General features: G+C 34.6%; 1 protein-coding gene across 1 annotated transcript in view; it reads right to left on the minus strand.

Moving 5' to 3' along the window:
- LOC119840737 (tRNA dimethylallyltransferase) overlaps positions 1-16,520 on the minus strand; it is a 171,155-nt gene that overhangs the window by 47,819 nt on the left and 106,816 nt on the right. The gene's annotated exons all lie outside the window — the stretch shown is intronic.

A 16,520-nucleotide genomic window follows, 5' to 3' on the forward strand; every position in this document is an offset into this window, starting at 1 on the left:
GCGGCTTCGTCCGTATGTAAAGAGCCCTGTTTTATCCCAATTGAGCATTTAATCGGGATGACATTGTCCTATCACGCAAGTCAGCTCATACGCTGTCTGTATACTAAATTTCATCAAAATCCACTCAGTACTTTCAGCGTGATTGGCAGACAAACAACAAAATTTCACATTTAAAATATAAGTATGACTAGCTGTTGCTCGCTATTTCGCCCGCGTGAACAAAATAAATTTTCAGGATACAAACTCCTCATCCCCTCGAAGACAGAATTTGTCAAAATCCTTTCTAAGCAGATACAATAAATTTCAGCCCGATCCGTCCAGTGGTTTGGGGGTTATCAATGCAGTATGTCAGTCAGTCACCTTTGAGTTATATATCCTACTAATATTATAAACGCGAAAGTTAGATATAACAAAATAAAAATTAACCTTAAGAGACCGATTTCACGGATGTTTGAATATCAGAGTCATATTAAACGAGTTTCGCTCAAACATTATCTCCTGAAATAACATTCTCTGTACTGAACCGTTCTTTATGTGGGAGTCGAGCATGCTTCGGCACGAATTGGGCCAGCTCGCACCGGGGAAGTACCACACCCCCACAGAAAACCGGCGTGAAATAGTGGCATGCCACTGTGTTTCGTACGGTGAGTGGGGGAGCCGGAGGCCCGTTTCCTTTTCCTCACCCGTCCCAGTCCATTCCTTCTTTCCAGTCGTTAATCCATTCCTTTTCCCTTATCCCAAAAAAGCGGGCAGCGCATTCGCAGAGGCCCAGCCTTTGTGAATGTTTATGGGCGGTGGTGATTGCCCGCTATGACATAAAAAAAAAGCAAACCGAGTTCAGATCCTGAACAATAAAAATTCAATATTTTGAATAGTTTTCAATAATAATTTATACTGAAAAATGTTGTCGACGTCCAATTTAGTTTTTTGTTAACAAGGTTTACTTTCCAAAGAAAATATTATATGAAAATATAGAAAATATTTATTTAATACTCAGGGATAGAGAAAGCCTTTTTCAAACCCTATTAGATACTCGAAGCGTAATTAACACCATCGTTTCTAATGAAATCTCTCATTGTGAATCAACCTAATTACACAGGTTCATCAAATCTTGCGCTACAGATAGCGAACGAACAATAAAACTCGAGTTAACTACAATTAACATGTTTGTAACGAAATAAATTACGATGGGTTTCAATCTAGATACACAATAAATTGTTTATGACCATAACCCCCTTAGGGCTATGTACATACAGATTCAATTATGGTCTTAGGCTATAGCTACACTAAAGCAAATGTCGGAGAATTTAAAGTGTAATTAAGATGAAGGCAGGTTGGACACTAGCGTTTTATGGAACGAGTTTTATTTAGTATTTTCTTGTGTTTTATTTAACGAGAATTTAACCATGCTTTACTTGGATTTATAGTTAACCGTATGCTTGCTAGAAGGTGTTTGAGTATAATTTAATTCACATATTTACAGAGTGATCCCTCACTTAAAAATATAACAAGTTCGGAGTACTGCAAAGAAATTGGGGTTTTTATAAGAGTTCTTTTCACTCAAATATCGTATGATACATTAACGTTTATTTCAGCACAATTATACCTTGATATATACTGAATCAATACTCAATAGATATATAAACGATTTGTCTCTCTCCCATTTCCAATTTAAAAACGAAATATCTCATTTTATAGAATTACAAAAAAATTTTGAATTTATGTTCACTTTTCCCAATTTTCTCTTCAAATTTAATTTTCGAATACTCTCATCTTCATAAGATGTCGCGACCCGAGACAAACATAGGATATACAATAATAAATCCCCCAAAACGTACGCACACACGCTGCCTACATCTCTAAATGGACACGTGATATACGAGGAACGATAAATTGAATTAGGCGGGTACGTGCCACTGTGGGAACCGCTCGGCTCTCGCCGCCGCCTCGTGTGACCTCATCCTAAATAACCTTCTTTCATACTTATACATCTGCTTACGATTTTACGTTAGTGCTATGTTCCAATCTTTAAATGCTTAGAATTATAAATGTTACTTTAAGCTTTGCTTGGTCAAATAATTTGAAAGTGAGATACCTATATCTGATCTATCCCTAAGACTATATATCTATCTTTAATCGTTCTCTGACTAATACAATTGTTATGATAATAAAGTTTTGTGCTATCGCGTACACGTTTAAAATTCAAAAAATGTTATGATATTTTCATGATTGTTAACACGTCTAAAATATGTTTTATCCACATTAAAAAACGGGAAGTTGGATAATTTCGACAGATAACTTCGCGAAACCTCCTCCTGCCAGTAACTGTCTGTCTACTAATATTATGAAAAGAAAATTTTTGTATTTTTGTATGTTTGTAACGTTTGTAGGTACAAAACTACTGAAACGATTTCAAAAATTCTTTTACCATTGGAATGCAACTTCATTAAGTGATAAAGGCATATAATTTACCTACAACAGACGAATCCGGGGCGAACAGCTAGATATCCTATTAATATTATAAATGCGAAAGTTTGTAAGTATGGATGTATGGATGTTTGTTACTCTTTCACGTAAAAACTACAGAACCAATTGCAATGAAATTTGGTACGTAGACAGCTGGATAACTGGAATAACATATGGGCAACTTTTTATTCCGATATTCCTACGGGATACGGACTTACGCGGGTGAGACCACGGGGCGCAGCTGGTGGGACATACAATCGTATGAATTACTAGCTGCGCCCCACGGTTCAGTTATCCAGCTATCTACGTACCAAATTTCATTGCAATCGGTTCAGTAGTTTTTGCGTGAAAGAGCAACAAACACACACATCCTTACAAACTTTCGCATTTATAATATTAGTAGGGCTAAACATACGAATCGCGCTCATCAGACGCATTTCACACAACAAATACCCGAGTACCGGTCCTTATCGTCGTGTCGAATTGCTCCTTCGGAATTTTAATCACGACTACACACCCATAAAGGTTTTCATTTTAATTGATATAACAAGTGCGGGTTTTTGCAAATAATACTAAAGCAAATTGATGTTGACTTCGCGAATGCCGCAGCCCATATGTGATTTATATATCTATTTTATATATGTACTCGTTTTGATGTTCATCTACACTAATATTATAAAGAGGAATAATTTGTTTGTTTGTAATGGATAAACTCAATAACTACTGGAACGATTTTAAAAATTCTTTCATCATTAGAAAGCTGCAACCTCGCTGAGTGACATAGGCTATATATGTGCCCCGAGCAAAGCCGGGGCGAACAGCTAGTTTGTTATACGCATACAAAATATTTATTCAAGGATGCATGGATGTTTATTCCCGTTTCGCGCGAAAACCACTGAGTGGATTTTGATGATACTTGTCAGTTATGTAGTTGTTGTATTAGAGTAATACATGGGCTATAGAATACTAGCTTTTCCTCGCAGGATCGTCTGCTACTGCACAGCTAGTATTTTATATTATACTAGCTGCGCCCCACGGTTTCACCCGTGTAAGTCCGTATCCCGTAGGTATATCGTGATAAAACGTTACCTATATGTTACTCCAGTTGTCCAGCTGTCTACGTACCAAATTTCATTGCAATCAGTTCAGTAGTTTTTGCGTGAAAGAGCAACAAACACACACACATCCTTACAAACTTTCGCATATATAATATTAGTAGGATAGTAGGAAGTAGGATTGTGTGTAATTATGTGTTAGCACGGCTGTCTATTGCTTCAGAATATATAGTGAATGCAACAAAATTCTTTAAAACGATTTAAGTACACAAAAAATTGCTAATTGTCCACGTAATATGAGAAATAAGGATAACGGTGTTCGGTTGCATTTCATCACTTAATACTAAATTATGTTAATTAGACCTTTTTAGATGGCGAACGAAACTCCCCTTAGCTCCAGCCGGTAGAAAAAACAAAGCATCCAGTTACAAGGTCAACGAACTCCCACCTGATCTCAAAATACGCGAATGGTTTTGAAACAACTAGACTGTACTGTCCCTTTGTTGTCTGGGCTATGAATATGTCGGCCATTACTAATAATTTACGAATTAACTACGATTCGAATTAAATCAAGTTATGAGTAATATTTGTACTGGGTACCTACAATGAGTGCAATCGTCTTCATTCAGCCTATTGGACTTTGCCCTGACCATAGATTCAAGTTGCCTCTTTTTTTTTAATTACCACACTCCTGTCTCCTGTCTCCGGTCTCATGTAGTTTTGTAATCTAAACTGACATCCAAGGAAATTCTGCAAAAACTATTAACTAATTGAGTATGTTTTTCTTTTTCATCTATCCCAATTCTTTTCCTAAATTCCGTCGCGAATGTGCTTCAAAGGCGGGAAAATATTTGCAGCTAAATGTTCATAGTTTAGTGTTTACTTATAAAAGTACACCCAAAATATGTGTGTCTTGAAACACCTGATAGAAGTGTTAACTAATCTAACCGTATGCATGAGAGAAAAGGAAGATAAGTTACGTAACGAAACAGTTTACCCTCCCACAAGAAGTTATCACAGTTTATTTAGCTTAAGCATCCAATAGAGTTGTTTTTATTCTAGTCTATGAACGTTAGTAAAACTCGAAAGTAATTTTGTGAATACCTATAGTAAGTGCTTTCAACTGAGTTACAATTTATCTCTCAAACATATTTCATTTTTCAAAGACTGTTGCATTTTATCGACTTCAGAAGTAAAATATTAATTGAAATTACTTTTGCGCATTCGTTTCAGATCATTTCATCGTATTCAGGACAAAAGATGAAAAGGGAACCTTAGCGGTAGCGTAGGTACCTACTTCATAATTTCTAAGCTTATAAAAACTTTTATTCTTACAATTGAAAGATTAAATTGATGTCATCATCATCGCCAGCCCATAGATATTCCCACTGTATACTCTTCGGACTCGGACTTCCTATGAGGGTGCACAGGCCTTAATCAACCACGCTGGTCAAGTGGGGGGTTGGTAAATGTCACATGTCGTCAAACTTTTCATTCTTAGACATGTTGGTTTGCTCAAGATGTTTTCCATCACCATTTCTAGCAGTTATAATTTGGATCATGTGTAGATAAGATGAAAAGTCTACTTCTAGCATGGAACCTGCACCTTTCTGATTGAAATCCGAAGTCTCAACTACTGCTTCATCACGACATACCCTACTAAAAGCAGTAACAGTTACGGAACACATCCATAAAAGCACAATACACCGAAACATATTCGTTAAGCGATCTATGTCCGGCGATACAAAGCAATAGGCACATCCTTGGTAAGTATCTGGAGTCGGGTGATAATTTGGCAATTTCAGCCGAGATACGCAATAATCTACCGTAATGTTATTCACGTCGCGTCGCGGAGGGCCGACTTATGGCGACATGCATTCCGTTTCGCTGCGCCCCCGAGACTCGCGGATACGTTTCATCTTAAGCTTTTTATACACACTTGTCTAATGTCGTATGATTGGGGTATGTAAGGGGGTTTATTATGGTTTATTATGAGACGCTTTTTGGATTTTCAACTAACAAAGAAAGATTTAATAAAATATTGTTAATTTCATATACCTAACTTGGTCAAATGTCATAAGAATTAAATAATTGTTTTATCGTAATTTTGCTTGATCTTTGTAAAGAACTGAATGAAAAGCATCAGATAAGCTATTCTTTATTCAAGGAATAAGCAATGGGTTCATTGGTTTATTAGAATCCGTACTTAATTGTAAATCTCTCCTCACACTGGGATATTAATGCAATATTTTCCCTCATTTGCAATAAAATGCATTACATCATCCATAATTACTACTTTACTACTAATATTATAAATGCGAAAGTAACTCTGTCTGTCTGTCTGTCTGTTATGCTTTCATGCCTAAACCACTGAACCGATTTTGACAAAATTTGGTGTGAAGATAGAACTGAATTCGGAAAAGGTCATAGGATACTTTTTATCATGAAAAAAGGGTAGAAAGGGTTGAAAAAGGGGATGAAAGTTTGTATGAAAGATCGTTATTGTCAAACCGATTTTGATGAAACTTGGTATGAAGATGGAGCTAAACGTGGGAAAGAACAACAAACTATACTTTTTAATGCAAAAAAAATCCTCCTTACCATGTCGCGCGATATAAAAGAATTCTACGCGGAGAAGCCGCGGGCGAAAAGCTAGTATTGTATAAAATACAGATAAAACAAACTTTTGACAGCCCTAACGTCACAATGACATAAAGCTGATTTAATGGCTGCAATCGGAATGTCTTCGCGTGGCGTGGATTAGGGGCGGATATTGCGTTCCTGTGAGATGAATTTAAAAGTGCACTATCGATTATTTGCTTTTAGAGAGACCTGGGTAAGCGATTTGTGATTTATTCAAGTACTTTGCAAGCTGAAGTTTAGGAAAAAAGCTAAAAATCATAGGGTTGATTTTAGACAAAAGGGATTATAACGGATCAGTGATGATTATTTTATTTTTCACATCACATATCTCTAATCATAATATAGAGCTGAAGTGTTTGTTTGAACGCACTAATCTCATGATCTAGCTCACCGTTTTCATAATTTCTTACAGCTGAACTGCAAGTAAACTAATTACGTAAATTAATTACAGCTAACAATAAACTTATTGATTCTCCCCGTGACCACGCTCGCTGTAAAGTGTTCGAAACGTCGGGTTAATAATATAATGAATAAATCGCGTATAAAATCCGTTAAAAAGTTTTTAATTTCTAAATGTATAATACTCGCAAGAAAATACTAATAAACTTACTTCATCATCGAACACTGATTCGTACGTGTTTAAAACAATGCGATGTTGATACTTACAACGATAGTATAATTATACCAAAATAATGCGTTTCAATTTTAATTTAAAAATAACGAATTTTATTGTATGTTTCTATTAGTATGCGAGACGACACCAGCATTGTACAACTGCCCAGCTTTCTCGCGACTAAAAAAACTATTTGTACACACACAATACACATCATAATGTGACGGAGCTGTGCGGCATTTTTTTCATTAAAATATCGTGATAATAGTCCTAGGGGACGCTGGGTACGAAATGTACCCTACGCAAGTCGATCCTTGCGCTGGGATAGATTATTGGGGAAAACGCGTCCTGCAAACAATTCATATATTTTATGACTCAGTCTTGAATTCCGTTCTCACGAAACGAAATGCTTGTTCGATTTTCATTTGTCAAACACCAAGTTATAATGGACTAGCTGCGCCCCGCGGTTTCACCCGCGTAAATCCGTATCCCGTAGGAATAACGGGATAAACGTTGCCTATATATTATTCTAGTTGTCCAGCTGTCTACGTACTAAATTTCATTGCTAGCGGTTCAGTAGTTTTTGCTTGAAAGAGAAACAAACATAGACACATCCTAACAAACTTTCGCATTTATAATACCAAGTTATAATGGATTTCTCGCAATTTTAAGATGATTGAGTAGTAATTCATAATTCGTAAACCACTGAACTGGTCCCCAAGTTTATGGTGATAGTGTTACAATGAGGGTTAGTCGACCATTAATTCAATAAAAATATAACAATAAGTATCGATTGGGTATAAATCGATTGTCGACGTTTTATCAAAGGGCACTGGTACGGTATTACGAATATAATGAAATTATTTATATCAAAGACCTTACAATGTTTATTAGACATATTTTGCTTTTAAAATCTATAAAACATAGATTAAACTTAAAATTGGCATATTATTATATTTTAATCTCAACATTAACACTTTAGTTCAATATAACGAATTTAATAATATAAATGCATTTCCTGAATTGGGACAAGAGATAAAAGGTTAACAACACGAAAACGAGGAAGATGATGCAGCTGGCAACACTGTTATAATTGCTTGTATATGAGACCGGATAGGTCAGGGTAAGTGTGATATGCAAATGTGTTGCCATGTGAATTATATATCCTACTACCTACGAATATTATAAACGCGAAGAGTTTGTAGGACTGTATGGATGTTTGTTACTCTTTTACACGAAAACAGCTTATCGTATCTGTATGAAATTTGGCACAGAGATAGATTATAGTCTAGGCTAGCACATAAGCTATATTTTACCCGGGTACCACGAGTGACGCCGTGGGTAACACTACCTGTCTCGTTATGTTGTAATGTAAATATTTATAAACCGAAAACGCAAGGGTTTCGAACAAAATCGCTCCTAAAGTATTTATTAATAACTAATTATGTATTATTAATACTATAATAATGAACATTAATATTTTAAAGGGGATAAAATCGCAAGATAACGTAATAAGAGATTTGTTTATGGACAGGCGTATTGCATGTTTTACATGTAATATAAATTTTAAAATACAGTTTAGTGTTTATTACAAGAAAATTAATGTTATATTGCTAGCTTTTCCCTAAAAACATCCCGTCTACATTGCGTCCCAATAAAAAAAAAACTCGTATCATTATTAGTCACATACTCCTCCGAGACGGCTGGATCGATTTTAATGAAATTTTGTGTGCATATCGGATAGGTCTGAGAATCAGCTAACATCTATGCTCACACCCCTTTATGATAAGAGTAAGGCAGAATGGCATTCGCCAAGTCAGTTAGGTATATATAAAATATAAGCACCAAGCTGCTATCTCAATATTGATCTTGAAATCACACAATCGCACTTATGTTATAAATATGAAAGTTTGTTCGTTTGGATGTTTGTTCATCAATCACGCTGAGAGTACTGAACGGATTTTGATGAAATTTTGTATGTAGACAGGGTATGACCTGACTTGGGTTATAGGATACTTTTCATCCCGATTAAATGTTCCCTTAGGATAAAACAGGAATCTTGATATCCGGGCGGTGCCGAGACAAGCGTCTAATTAATAATAAAATATTACATTACTAAACCGTTTATTTTTTGCCTATAAACACAAAGAATATTTGCATAAGTATATAAAATAAAAGATGAGTTAATAATATACCTCATAAGCATATCGTATGAAGTTGAAACCCATTATAAATGATATATAACTATCAAAAGTGTCCTATAAACAATGTTACAATATCGAATGTAGGTCACCACGAAATATTATCGACATAAAAGTTTGTATAATCTTTGCGAATTAAATAAAATATACGAAACACATCAGACGTCGGACGCTCCGAATTAATTTAGTTTACAAGCCTCGACTTTATATTTATTATTGGTCTAGTTGTGAAAAATGTTAGGCAAGCTGTGATTATATTTGATATAATTGGGGTTCAGTATAATATGCATTTCATATATTAATTTTTACCTTCATTTGCATACAACGGATGTGAATTAGTTAAACTGATTATAAACAGAAGAAATAATAGAATACCGCCACGTGATCAATATATTTCTATTCTTTAAAAATTTCTCACTGATTATAGCATTATATTATAAAGATCTTTCTTTGATACCCACATTGTGGGAGTTATGAAAATATATGATCCGACATTTAGTGGCGGGCACTATTTTTGAAAAGTTTTCATCAAACATAAGCTAATAAACATCGCAAGGATTTCAAATGGAAAAAAAACACACACCGAAATTGGTGTATCCGTTTGGGAGATACGATGCCACATGCAAACACACACACACACAGACAAAAATTTACATCAAACTCATTAGACACGTCTCTTTGCGTCGGGGCTGAAAAAAATCAATCAACCTATAAAAAGCGTTCGTTTCTTATATAAATATATTCATAAATGCACGGTCCCCCAAAACAGTTATCTACAAGGGAATATGCCAAAAAGTTATGTTACGTCGCAACTTTATCGTACGCATTAAAATAAATATTTAAGACGAAACGACTCAGCGTGGGTGCGAATTACCCGCTCCGATCTCTTCCGTGACACACTTCTTGGTATGGCAATTCAGTATTTAAATCCGATAGTGTGGAGCTGGCCTAATTTGGCCATTTCTATTTGGGTACCAACCAGTGGAGGTAGACCTCTCTGTCGTATCGGGCTGCGTTTGTAGCGGAGATCAATCTATTTGTAGCTAGATTCAGCGTTTATGTTAGTGAAAAATTTATATCGCGGCTTTTTATAATCTAGTATTTTAAGCGCAGATCTAAATCTTTTAATATAAAGTATATAGAACATCCGAGTGGTGGAGTCTGGTGACCTATACCTCCACATATCCATACAAACTTAAGGCAGTGGTCATCCACATCCAACATTGTATGATTAATCCTACTAATGTGTGTGTGTTTGTTACTCTTTCACGTTAAAACTAATGATCCGATTGCAATGAAATTTGGTAAGTAGATAGCTGGACAACTGGAATAACATATAGGCAACTTTTTATCCCGATTTATATTATAAGTACTTAATGAGTCACTTAGTCTGAGTTGTAGCTACATCTGCTAATAAACTTGAGGATGTAGCTCCATAAGTCACGTCAATAACTTTTGAATTATCCCTGATGAAGCTATGAAACAATTTAACATAATGCATTGCAAAAGTTGAACAAAATATATGAACATAACATTAAAGAACACCTGTCTATCGTTCTTATGCACAGCCACGTCAAAAGAATCCCGGAAATATCAAAATATCCACACCAGCGTAAATAAAACCCTGAATCTCAGCAGAAACATTCGTTACATTTTTAAACAAACACCAGAGGCAGTAAAGCCTAGAATTTATTGCGGCCCCGACACATTTACATATCTTCGATCTAATTGTGTGTCTAGGCATTCTGTATTGCGCTGGTCAGTGTCTAATATAGCTGTGGATTAACCCTAAAATAAAATGTTGGTAAGTGCAGATAAATTCGAAAGCATAGATACATTGTCATTGATTATTCATGTAAACAAAAATAGTAATTTAACATACAACATAAACGATTATTCTTAGAATGATTGTGGCAAAGATTCATAATTGTTTACCATGTGTACGCAAAAAAATAATTATGAATTACAGATACATCCCTTTATTTAATAACGTAAGAGATATAACGTGATCTTGATGAAAAAGAGAAGGTTATTAATTTAGCTGTTTTTTTGTGTTTGATACATAACTTGGTGAACAGATTATTTATTATGATACTTTGTATATTTGAAAGCTGTTTCTGTCATGTGGTCCCATTAAAATCTGGTCTAGTTCTGGCAATTTGTTAAAAATAATTTTATTAATAGATGTGTTTCGCGCGGGACTTATTCTTACCGGTTTAAAACGAAATGGCGGGATTATTACAAGCTTGAATAAATATTACAATAATAAACCGCCATCGTCACATAAACGACAGCAATAAATGCTCGCTGATATTATAGTATTTTATGATTCACGCTGTAAATTCGTACGTAGATTTAAATAGATTTATCAGTTGAATACGTGTAGTATTCTTTTTAATAATTCTTGTATATTCAGTGACGTACATAGAACTTATTAATAGAGTAAATATATTTATAATACAGACATGTATATTTTGCTATCCCTTCATTCACAGATTCGTTTCCACTGGCGTCGATATGCCGGATGTTTGAAGGAATTATATGTAAATATAAAAAAAAACAAAAAGTATTATTGAGGACTCGGAGTAATGTAAATAACAAAAATCACTAAAGAAAACATTTAATTGAAAAATCATAGCATAATATAAGCGGGGAGATTAATTAAAACAAATTACACGTATTCCTAATAAAGCCTAATGGCCCCTAGCAGAGAGTGGGCCAGACATGTATAAAATTGACTTCGAAGGGGCAAGTAAATGAAACTTTAGCGATGGGTTGGTAGAAGGATAACTACATACTTTTAGGTTTTAATATTTATCGAGTTCAATTAGCTATTTAGCTACAACAACAACAATGATACACATCAAACATAAATCCTAATTTCGAATAAAAAAAACAGACATAAGCAGCTACATGGTTGGTTCGGTAAAAATTAAGAAGCTTAAATTTTATTACTAACATCCAACATTCCTACAAAATACCTAAGAATAAAACAAAAGTACAATTCGTCACCTACCAGAGAAAGAAAAAAAAAACAGAAAGGCGCAAATTTCAAATTTCGAACGTCGAATTAAAACAGCGGTACAAGAATAACGCGCGGACCCAGTGACCCGCTCGACTCCCGCGAGGTGACAAAAGCGCTGGTAATTGCGGAAGACGCGCGATTTATCGGCGCCGGCGCGGCCAACGAGATTATCACGGCACGTTGCGCGGGACACTATGTGGGGACGGTTTATGGGACTATATTATTTTTCTTTAATTTAATCTACGTATTTTATAAATTCCTTTTTATTCATTTATTCAACATCAACATAATATGTACGCATTTTAAGGAAAGGATTACCGACAGGAATTAAGGAACGGACTAGAAAGGGAAAGAAAGAAGGATACGGGACATTTTCCATTTTATCTTAAGCGTAGTAATACCCTTGTCGTAAACAGAGGTATGCCACATTAGTAAGATTGGACGCCATTTATCACTTAGTACTCATGTCTCTCAAACAGATCTGACATTTTTCTCACTTATGAGTTTCACATAAATATGTGGGAAATAAATATACATTGCAATAACATACCTTTTAATGTTTTGTTTTTTTTTTATCATATATATTTTTTGTATAATTCTTAGAAATTTTTATAATGTTTAAGAACGTAATAATAAGAACACAATTGGGAGAAGCCTCTGGCTCCTGAGGCAAAGTGTTAGACTAGTTCATGAGCCTAAGGATTCATATAACTGCACATGTAACGTTTTTATGCAAATAAAGATTTTATTTTTTTTTATTTTATTGCTACTGTCCCATTTTATCAAAAATCATGGCGCCCAAGCGCGTGGTGGTAAGAGAAATATTAATGTAGGAAAATTCTTCAAGGTTCGATCGGGTGCTTTAAAATACACGGAATATACGAGTCTCACGTACTGTGAACCGCAATAAATTGATCGCCGCCATCTAGCATCGTTATGGCACCCGTCTATTTGCGTCTTTGTACTGGTAAATTAAGTTGCCAAGTTGCGGAGTCATTTTTCGTAGCGGTATAGTTTACTTTCTTAATTGCCGGGTTATAATACAAATATTGTATTGGGCTGGCTGATTTCGGTTAGAGTTTTTCTTGAGCTAGTTTGACCTTAGTGTGTATTATTATTTTTTATAAATTGTTTAGGCGAGAATGTTGTTGTAGGTATATAATGTCTTAATGTTAAGGCTGGAAATAAATAATTACTGATGAATTTAATACTTAAAATTTCGTCGTCTGTCAACAATGGCCATTATACGTGAATATGAACTTAATCTATACTAATCGGCTAATACGTCCCGGCTTCACCTGTGACAATTATAGCATACTAGCAGTCCACCCCGGCTTCGCCCGTAGTAAATATATAGACTATATAGCCTTCCTCAATAATAAAGGGTTTTATAACACTGAAAGAAGTTTTCAAATCGGTACAGTAGTTCCTGAGATTAGTGCGTTCAAACAACAAAACAAACAACCAAACAATCTCTTCAGCTTTATATTAGTATGAATTATAGCATTCAGGGTGATATCCAAAAATTTTTAAAAATTGTTCCATATGGTAAAATAGTATTATCTCCAGTATTTTTCGAGATAAGCGTGTCCACACAAACAAGGAATTAAATTAGTATGGAACTTTTCCAAACTATTATATAATATACAATACATACAATTCAGAAGCTAGATATCTAGATACAATGTGAAATAACTTAAAACCTCATATTCTCATATAACTCTGTAGTCCCCATGGGTACCTTATTTATCTTTAAGGAAAACCATAAGGAGACGTCACCTGATAAGGCACGTGCTACATTGACAATTAAAACATTTTAATGGAATACGTTCGCTTCCTTAAACTCGATGTTTTAACAATTTATCTAAGTTTGCAAAAAAAATGTGTGTAATGTATTCAAATACAAAATTGTATTCATTCAACTTAGAAAGTCTTGTTTTGTGTATATATCAAATAAATGTCTAGGAACCAGACGCGTGAGGTAGGCGCCCGAGCTACATTTGCAATTTGTAGGCAGTTCGGGACACTATTCAAGGGCTGCCGCGCGCATGTTTTAATGTTTTTAAGTATCTTATGTTGTTATAAATATGATAAACAGTGATATGTTGGAAAAATTGTACATTTCTTGTGCTAAGAGTGATTGCAAATCATCAATAATCTACATTCATCATTAGTGACAACTGCCAAGGCACAATAACAGACAACATCGTCAACACGTAGTCGGCTTTTTCTACCAGATAAAAGCTGTTATACTACTGTAATCAACTTATACTGTGGTACTGAGCAGTCAACAAACTTACTGCACCTAACCTACGAATCTTTTATACACAGCCAGGTGGTAACTACCCCAAGCGAGTGTATAATAATTTATGGTAAGACGTGTTCATTGTATGTGTTTCGATAATCTTAATCTCTTTAAATTTGACGCGTCTTTACTGTTTATTGATGTTGCGTTTAGTTTTCCGTGTCCTAGTGCCAATTACGTAGAAACGTATTTTTGTATCATATAACGTATTAGCGATTAATTTAAAGAATTCTTTATTTAACCGTAACCATATTATAAGCAATTATATAATTGAATCATATTTGTAACATTATATTTATTAAGCATTACGTCGATGTAGCCGTGGTATATTAAGCTCATATAAAAATGACAAATTTTTGTTAAAATATTTGTCTTTTCAAACCTCAAAAAACTTATATATTTCTATTTTGCGACTATCTTCTGACTATTAAAACACCAACAGAGTTGTTTTTTGCAATTATAAAGCTGAAGAGATTGATTGTTTTAACAAACTTATAACAAACTACTGGACCGATTTAAAAATCACTGTACCGATGGATAAGACGGCGATACCCGAGTGCTATAGGCTACTATATTTCACGGGGAACGCCGGGGCGGACCGCTAGTTCGTATATAGAAGAAACATTCAAACCTACATATATTCTCAAATAATCCCACGCTTTAATATATTCATAAGAATCTGACGACAAAGGTTTACCAATAAATTAGTGACTTATGCACTACTATACCAGTCAAGGTCCCGTACAATTATGATGGCGTTAAATACCTCTAATGGCGTTTACATAATCATCCAGCATCCATAAATCACTCTGTTAACGTGTTACGTGTGATTCTTAATCGCTTCCTGATCAGCGGCATATATTTGGTTTGTGAAAAAATTACGTATATCTCTATTGAAGAAACTGTTGGGTGAACAGTAGATTAAAACGCCATTTATTTATATAAAACAAATGTTGGAAGCGTAATTTGCTTTCAAAATCAAATTCAAACCGTTATTTATTCAATTAGACGCCTAATAGAAGCACTTTTGAATCGTCATTATATAGTTTTAACATTTACCACCGGTTCGGAAAGCAGTTTCTACAGAGAAGAGCCGGCAAGAAACTCTGTAATTGCTCTTTTAAAATAATCAATCTCAGTTCTCTAAATTATCACATTAATTTAGTTATTACTAGCTGTGCGTCCCGGCTTCGCATGTGGTAAATATGTATAATATAGAATCGCTTCAGAAGTTTTTGCGTGAACACTGTTTAAGGCTACATACAAAACTACAAATTGAACATAAATTCAAATTTGCTCTCGCAAATATTAGTGTAGTATTATATACTAAAAGCGGCCAAGTGCGAGTCGTACTTGCACACCGCGGTTTCGTACATACATATAGGTACAATTGTGTGAAGTAAGAAACAATTTATGGTTTTCTCAATTATTCATTTAGCTCTGCTATAAGATGTCGCTTCGCAAAAAAAATCAACACTTTATGTTCACCTGTAGGCTTTGAGTAATCGTTTGATTGCGTGGAAGAATAAATCTATAGTTTAATTTTTTTCACAGCTCCGAAGCTCCGAAGACAGTATACCTAAATACGTGATATTAATTTCTTCTCGTTCCAGCAAAAGGGTCGTAACCGACAGACAGGCGTATAATAAAGTGATTCGTTATGAGGAACGGATGCATAAAACCATCCAAATTCAATCACAGAAAACGTGATAACGTAAAAAACACACAGAATAAATCTTCGAATTAATTAATTAACTATGTAAATTAAAATTTTACTCCATTCATCAAGCCTTCAAAATATTCAATTAAATCGACATTTTTTATTACTACATTGCAGTTAATTGGAATGTGGTATATACCGTAAGATTTGGGCAAAAAGTTCCTACATTATAATTAATATTTAATAAAAAAACTCGCTCATATTTCTTAAGTTCTATAGCGTTTCTTTAACAGGTGTTCTTGTGTATCATTAGTAGGGTTCCTACCCATAGGGTTTCATAGATTCCTTTTAAGACTCCGCTGTTTGTCTATCTGCCACCCAGCTGTACCTTATGAACCGCGATAGTTGAAATGATTTAATGTCTATTATTCTTTAACATACATATTTATATTAAAATGTCATATTTATATCATCTATACTTATATTTTAATTATCTACATAATATAATAAAACAGTAAGCTATAACTGTACACGAAATATTATTCGAAAAGA

Source organism: Zerene cesonia, chromosome 7 (assembly GCF_012273895.1).
Source record: "Zerene cesonia ecotype Mississippi chromosome 7, Zerene_cesonia_1.1, whole genome shotgun sequence".
Taxonomy (NCBI): Eukaryota; Metazoa; Arthropoda; class Insecta; order Lepidoptera; family Pieridae; genus Zerene; species Zerene cesonia.